The sequence below is a fragment of the Humulus lupulus genome, chromosome 7 (assembly GCF_963169125.1).
Source record: "Humulus lupulus chromosome 7, drHumLupu1.1, whole genome shotgun sequence".
Classification (NCBI taxonomy): Eukaryota; Viridiplantae; Streptophyta; class Magnoliopsida; order Rosales; family Cannabaceae; genus Humulus; species Humulus lupulus.
Window position 1 is genome coordinate 178,014,056 of NC_084799.1, and position 8,346 is coordinate 178,022,401.

The window sequence follows — 8,346 nt, forward strand, 5'->3', positions numbered from 1 at the left end:
AAACGTGAACCGTCTGATCAAGCTAATTTGAGATATGAGGGTCATGTTTCAAAAGATTAAACAGTGGCAAAAAGGTGGCCAGACCATTTAATACAATCCTCAAAACCCGAACTGACGCCAATCACGACGTTCCACGTGTCCAGTACTCAAGTAATGAATAAGCATGGATAATCACAACATAAGTTTAAAAGTCCCCATCGTGTCAGTCGGAGGATGACATCATAAGACACGGGCAGGGACTTGGGGGCAAATGTACGCCTTGATATTCAGCCCAGGTCTTTTATGCAACTCGAGTACAGCTGGCTAGCTAAGAACAATACTAAAGGATCTACAAGTTGATATCTCCTCTGCGAAGGCAGTGCGACTCCCCAGGTGATCACACGAGCTGAGGAATACAAAGCATGAAGACACGATCTGGAGACACATATGAAGCATCGCGACCTAGACGCGAGCTGGTGCTATGTCCCGGTCAGGGTACGCTGAAGATCTACCATGTCCAGGAGCCTTTGTAAACCCGGATACGTTATATATAAATGTGCGTGGTCAGATATTACATGTCTTTTTATCCCTGAATTCTCAGACACGTAACATAAACGTGCATGATCATACATCACATGTTCGATTATGCCAGACGACCCATGGTCAATTTTACCTAATGATTAGACCATACCTTAATATATATTGTAATATTCATCATTTGTGCAAGACAGGTCACATATAGGATGGGTATCCACGTGATGACCCATGCACCTATCCTGGGATGGTTCTTCTATAAATACCAAGACCTTGGATAGGAAAGGGGTTGGGTTTTCTCTATGTAATGCAAATACTCTGTCAAAACGTAGAGAGATATACAGCAATAATATCGACTCGTGGACTAGGGGGATTTTAGCCTCCTAACCACGTAAAAAGGAATGAGTGTTCTTGCCATATCATCCTAAGTATCCTTAAAGGTTTTAATCTTATTACGGTTTATCCTTCAGCACTAGTTTATTCCAGCTGATTACGTAATACACTGTTGGCGAAAAACCGCGTCGACACTAACAAATTACAAATTTCAAATAATTTAAATATTAAAAACTATATAATAAACATATATTAATATTTTCAAAATAAAGATTTAATAAAAAAATCAAGTATAAAAAAATATCTTTAATATCTCATATCTTAATTCTAATATTTTAATATATTATTTTTTTTAAAATTAAGTTGTTAGTCTATTTTTAAATTTGAATTTGAATCTTTGTAGAAAAGATATAATTATTTAAATCTCAGCCAACAAAAATATCTTATTTTAAAAAAAAAAATTAAATGATAAAATAAATCTGATATTTTTGGCTTTGATTATAAATAATCAATTTCCACATTTATCTTTTTTTTTTTTAAATTAAAAAAAAATTGGATGAACAGTACCGTGCAGGTGGGTGTGCGCGTGGGTGGTTGGGGTTGCGCGCAGGTGCGCGCGTGAGTGCACGAGCAATGTGCGCATGTGCACGCTGGTGTGCACGATGGCTGGGTGGTGTGCATGCTGGTGCGCACACGCAGGGGACGCGTTCTGGTGCGAGTGCGCATGGGTAGCCAGGCAAAACTTTTTGGAAAATTTTTTTTGTGCAATTTTTCAAACCAAAATAATTTTCTAATTAATTTTTACCGTGTTTTACACAAAATAAAGCATATAAAAAATTAATGGCATAGAAAACACAACAAAATAACCTAAAAATTGCTAATAATCACATAGAATTCAATATGCTTCATAAAATCATGAAATCCATCCAATTACTCAACACATCATGTAATTCAATTTTTAACATGTTCATGCATGAAAATAAAGATTACCAAAGGCTCTGAGGCCAGCTGTTGGGAAACTTTACACAAGTTCTTTATTTATTTTCATGTAGATCTAATATTAAACAAGTTAATATGAGACAACCTAGAACATGTTTCTAAAATTGAATTCAAAGAGAAATAAGGATAAGAATACTTACATTATACGTAGCAGAATGAATGAGTCATTCCTTCAGTTTCTCTAACCATTGTATCCTTTCTGTCGCAGGGTATTACCAAGAAACTGAATTGTTCTTCAATTTTCTTCACAGCCTTCCAAAGTATCCTTAGAATCACCTAGACTGGGGTGGGCAATTCTCAACACATGAGATAGACATAGAGAGAAGAAGAGAAAAGAACAACGAGGCTTAGAAAAGGACTAATGCAGTAGAGATAATCTAAAACCTATCGGAAACTTGTGATTCAACTTATTTATTTCAACTCTCACTTAGCATTCATTTTATAGACTCAATTAGGTCACTTATTTAATTAAAATATCAATAAAACAATAGCCAATAATCAGCTCTAGGTTGAAATTATCATGGGCTTTAGGCCCATGAAATTTCTCATTTAATTATAAGCCCGTTGGACTTAAAATCAAGGCCTGTATTATTTTCTATTGATTAATTATTTAAATCCTTTATCAAATTAATTATTTATAATTTGAACCTTGACTTATTTATTAATTTAGATACCAATATATCTTAATTAATAAATTTGCACTAATTTCTCTTTTCTTCTCTAAATTGTAACTCTTTAAAACTATCCAAAATTGACTTGGTCAACTTTGATAATTCTAATTGATAATTAAATCAATTAATTGGGACTATCTAGATGATTTTAGCCAAGGTACAGTGGGGACCATGGGCCTATGAAATCAAGCTCCAATAAGTTATCATAATCTAACAAATAAATTTACTAACTTATTAATTCCTCGTGACTCCACTAAAGACTCAAAATTGTACTCTTAAATTCATACAACGCTCTATAAGCAATATAGAGATGTTATTAATTATCCATTGTTACAACCATAATTGTCACTCAATCCTCTGTAGACGGTCTACAATAAGATGGGACTAAAATACCGTTTTACCCCTCATTGTATTTTATCCTTAAAACACTTAGTTCCTTGTAAATGATATTTCAGTAAACTAATACTAACTGTTGAAATGAGATCTCTATCATTTAGCACCATGAACCAAACTAAAAAGAAACCATTGTTTCACTTCTTCTTCAGAAACTATAGATGTTCATATCTATGATTAACACTCCCACTCAATTATACTACCGAGTTCCCAAGATGTAAGTATGGGCTAGTCCATAGGGTAAGCTAGTAACGAACAAGTCAAAGAACTAAAATAATATAATCAGTTAGAATACTAACCACTCAGAATTGAGATTGAATTGACCTATATGGTCAACTATATGATATGACTAGAATAGATAATAGTGGTATGTTTACTTATCCTATCAACTATCAATATCTGTCCAGTTCGATATAAAAATTCATCCGATTTTATCTACTTTGCTAATGTTCTGGAAAGAACATAATACTTTAATGTGTAAGTAAATCATATCGTAGATTGACAAGTCAGTGTAAATTCTGTGCACTGACTAATCTTAGGACTAACTTATTTTGAACATATAATCATATTTATATTCCACTGTGATTACATCACTATAAATATGATTAGCTATATGCTCAGAATTGAATAGAAGTTAATAGTAAACAAGTAATCATGAAAATAAAACATGTGAGCAAAGTGATTGACCAAGTCAAAAAATGGGCATAAAACCCTAACAGCCAGAACCAAGGTGCAGGCCTATATCATCTCCCTAACCACTCGCCACCTACATCCCCCAGGATGTAAATGGTGGTGGCGGATGACTCACTCCAGGAAACGGGTCCCATCAAGTGGGATCCAAGAGAAGATGTCATCAACAAGGTATCCGCCTTGGTAAATGAACCTGGGTCCTGGCAAACGAATGAGGACTTAGGTAAACGATCCTAGATATTTGTAAATGAACTCGGACCCTATGTCCGGATAGTACAAGCCTAGTCTTCCCTGATGCTGACGTGTCCCTGAGAAATCCGAAGGTTGGTCTCCCTAACTAACCTGCAGATTGGGGTACGCACAGAATGTACATTGTTCCTAGGAAATAGTACTGCCACTACTCTGACAGATCCTGTCCCCAGGATCCCCTTAGTAGCCCACGCGGATCAGTCCGTACTAACAAACAAATGGCAGTTGTAAGGCTTGACCACGCCTAAGTCGGCCCAATGGGCCCGATTAACAACATCTAATTATGTTATATTCTTTGTATTATGGCTCCGTTAGTGAGAAAATTGTAATTACATCCTTATTGGGCCCGGATTAGTCCGACCCAAGCTACTTGACTGCCTATAAATATGGCCAGTTGTGCACCGTAGCAGGGATCCCATAATTTCTCTTGTAAGCAAAACTCTGCTAAACTTGTAGAAAAACTCCATTGTCAAAACTCTCTAAAGCCTAATACTAGTGACTTGTGGACTAAGGCTCATTAACGCCCCAACCACGTAAAAATAGTTGTAATGTCCCAAATTCCCCAATGTGGCTTACTACCTGGATTAGGGGGCTAGGAGGGCCATAATTGAATTAATATGTGATTATGTGGTTATATGTATGAGTGTGTGAGTTACATTATTATATGATGGTATTTGCATGCATGTGGCCCTGTTTCTTATTAAAAGGGCATTTTCATAATTTTGTCCCATTGATGGCATATTTGTATATTTATGTGCATGTATGTGGTATTTGAGTGAGATCGTATTATTATGTGGATATGTTTGAGCTATTCGGCATGAGATGATCCTAGGAGGAAAGTTAGCGATTTGGTCATAACAGGGTTAATTACCGGGCTGGGGTGAGCCTAGGGGTAAATTGGTGTTTAGTACATTACTGGGAATGAGCGGGTAATGGGATATGATTTAATGATTATTTGAGGATATTGGAAATAACAGGAATTGGAGGACGTTAATTATGATTAACAGGTTAGGTGGGAAATGACAATTTTTCCCTTGGGTGGTTTTGAAGGTTTTAGATGGCCCTAGGGGCAATTTGGTCATTTAGGCCATTAGATAGGCTTAACTAAGGCTGGTTGTAGAAGGTACTAAGGCAGCAAAAATAGAGGTTCTCTTCTCTTTCTCTTTCTCTCGATTATTTCTTTCTCTCTTTTGGTTAGCTTTTGAGGCAACTTTGGAGAATTGAAGCTTGAGGTTTTGAGGCTTGGGGTTTAGGATTTAAGTGTAGCAAGTGAAGGTGTTAATTCTGGGATTAAGGTAAGGATTTTCAGCTAGAACTTTAAGGTTTTTACTCTGTTTTATGTTGTTTGAAAGCTTGATAATTTGATTTTGGAGTTGAGTATTTGGTGGTGTTTTGAGTGCTTTTAGGCTTGGATATTACTGTTAGATTGGTGGTTATGTTGTATTAATGTTTGGTAGTGATATTGGGATTTGTTTGATGAGTTTTGGCTGATTTTGGATTGAGGAATATGTAGGGGAGCTGGGTTCGCAGGGTTAAGTCGCAACCGAGTTCATGCAAGTTGCGACTTGAGTGAACCCTAGGGCCTTCACTGGGCTCTGTCTTGCAGGCATGCTGCGACCCTCAAGGGCAAGTCGCGGCCTGCCCCTGGCACCCAGACAGGGAGCTGTCTGTCTGGGAGGTGCACCGTGACCCTTGGTGGCAAGTCGCGGCCTGCCTGTTCTTTTTTAGGCAGGCATGGTTTTGCTTAGTTTTAGGGGCGGGTTTTCGAACCTTAAGGTTCGAGATCAAATATACTAACCATTTTAGTAGGATTTGAGCTCCCGGGGGCTAGTTTTTAATCCATGAATCTTTTATTACTCATTGTATTGATGATATTTCATATTTGGTTATGCTTAGGGGACTGCTAAGGGCCTAAGGACATGATCGTTCTCAAAGGTTGTTCTTTATTTATTTTACGCTCGAACCTAAGGTAAGAAAACTGCACCCAGTATGTGACATACATGATTATTGATGAGGCATGTTGAGTGCTCTATATATGGACATTGGTTGCATTGTAAATGCCTGAAAATATTGGGACACCGACTTATTAGTCAGAAACGACAATGGTGCTTAGTACTGGTCGTGAAGCTCTGACTTATAAATCATGACTGGCAATAGTACTGAGTGCTGGTCGTATGGAATTGACTTATGAGTCAAATGCAGCAATAGCGTATTGAACACTGGCCAAAATGATTAGATCTAATCAACATAAGCATTAAATTCATGTCCGACCTATTGGTCAAAGAAAACTAAAGCGATTGGCTAGTTACTTAGAGTCGGGGCTAAAAGGCTCAGGTGACTTGATGGTCACATGGCTTAGGATGCAGGACCCCAGAAAGACTTAATAGTCATCTATTTAGAGCGCAGGACCCTAGGATGTCTCATTAGTCATCTTTTTCAGGGCATGGGACCCCAGAAAGGCTTAATAGTCATCTATCTAGGGCGCATGACCCCATATTGACTTACTAGTCATCATTTGATTAAGGTTGCGAGCCCCATAATGATTTCATGATCATTTATTAATACTTGTATACATGCAGTAATAAGTTTTCTTGCTTAGCCTTGGCTCACGAGTGCTATGTGGTGCGATTAAAGGGAAAGAGAAGCTTACCCAACCTTTAGTGGAGAGCTTAGGTGGCGATGTGTACATATGCGGCCGCTTGACCACCACAATCAAGGTGTTTCTTAGGGGAACTAGGGTGTAACCCTATTTTTTTCGCTTTGGTCGGCGGATTGTAACTTTTGAACTATAATGACCATTTTTGGATTATAAATAACTTTGTAAACACTTTTATGGGATCCCATGCATAGTTTAATGTTTTTAATAAAATTATATCCATTCCTTTTGACCAAGATTATAACCCTGGCCCATTAATAACATTTAGATGCAAGTTTATGACCTAAAGACTTGTTTAGCGAGTTAAGCACTATTTAAAGTACACAGTGTGACAGTCTTGGCTAACCAGGGCGTTACAACTTGGTATCAGAGCGTGCCAAGGTTAAGGGTTCCTGTAGACTGGCTAAGCATGTACACTCGCCACTGAAGACAAGCTCGACTCATGGTTCGATAACTATTTATGTGGTTATGTGTTTAAATGCTTAAATAGAATATAAATGCTTGACCTGCATGCATAAGATACAATGATAGGGCTGGCCCTTGACTGCTACATGATAAGCAAGAGCATGCTTATTAGCACTGATATATCAAGAACATGCTTATTAGCATTGTTAAATGTTAATTTCTAAGGGCTAAATGTTAATTGTTATGTGCTTATCAATCGACATGCTTATTAGCATGACTGTTTAATATGGATGAGTATCTGCGTGATCTTGGACCGTGAGCCGGCAAGAGGTTTAGTTATCACTACCTAACTGCCCGTATTGATTATTGCAACAAGGTATAAGTTGATAGTATGCTTCCAAGGCAAATAGAATCATCAGCTGGCCGGGAAGATCAGGGCCAAAATGACAGACGGGGTTAGGATAATGACAAGGTCAGACCCCTCAGCCAGCTCCTAAAAACTGGCAGCAATTGCTTGTTGATTTATAAGCCAGAGTAATGAGGCAGGAAGAAGAAATTCGCCTCTTGAGACAGCAACAGATTCCTGCAAGGAACATCTTGTCAGAGGCACCACCTGTAGCGATTCCAACAGTTGAGTAGTTGCGAGTGGCTAAAAGCAAATGGGAACCTCTTTATGAAAGGTTCAGGAAACAACACCCTCCTATTTTTAGGGTATTGCATATCCAGCTAAGGCAGAGCAATGGATGAGCATGGTTACCACCATCCTTGACTTTATGAGGGTGTCTGGTAATGAGAGGGTGGCTTGTGCCACATATATGTTTCGGGAGGATGCCCGAATTTGGTGGGAAGTGATATCCCAGACCAGAATTGTCAATGCTTCAAGTTGGGAAGAGTTTTAGACTCTGTTCAATGAGAAGTACTATAATGATGCCATCAGGGCTGCAAAAGCTGAAGAGTTTAGCAAGTTGTTTCAGGGAAGTTTGTCAGTGACTGAGTATGCTTTAAAGTTTGACAAACTGAAAAAGTTTGCAATGGAATTGGTGCCCATTGATGGGACCAGAATGGAGATATTTCTCTAGGGGATACAGTCTAAGATAGCCCGTGATGTTCGTATTACCACCATGTCAGGAGTGACTACTTATGCATAGGTGGTTGAGAAGGTGCTCATAGCTGAGAGCGCTTAGAACAAGATCTGGCGGGACAACACAGCCAGAAGAGACTTTAGGAGGGTGGGACCTCCATTTATGGGTTCAGGTAGGGGCGAAGGCCCCAGTGATCAGAAAAGAAAGGCTCTTGATGCTTTCCCAGCTCCAAGCCCTAATAGGAGACCATGTGGTATTACAATGGGCCGTCAGAGTGGCAATGAGGTCTGGAGGACTTTTCTTGAAGCCCTAGATGTAAGAGGTGTCATTTAGGGAAGAGCCGGGCAAGTGCCTA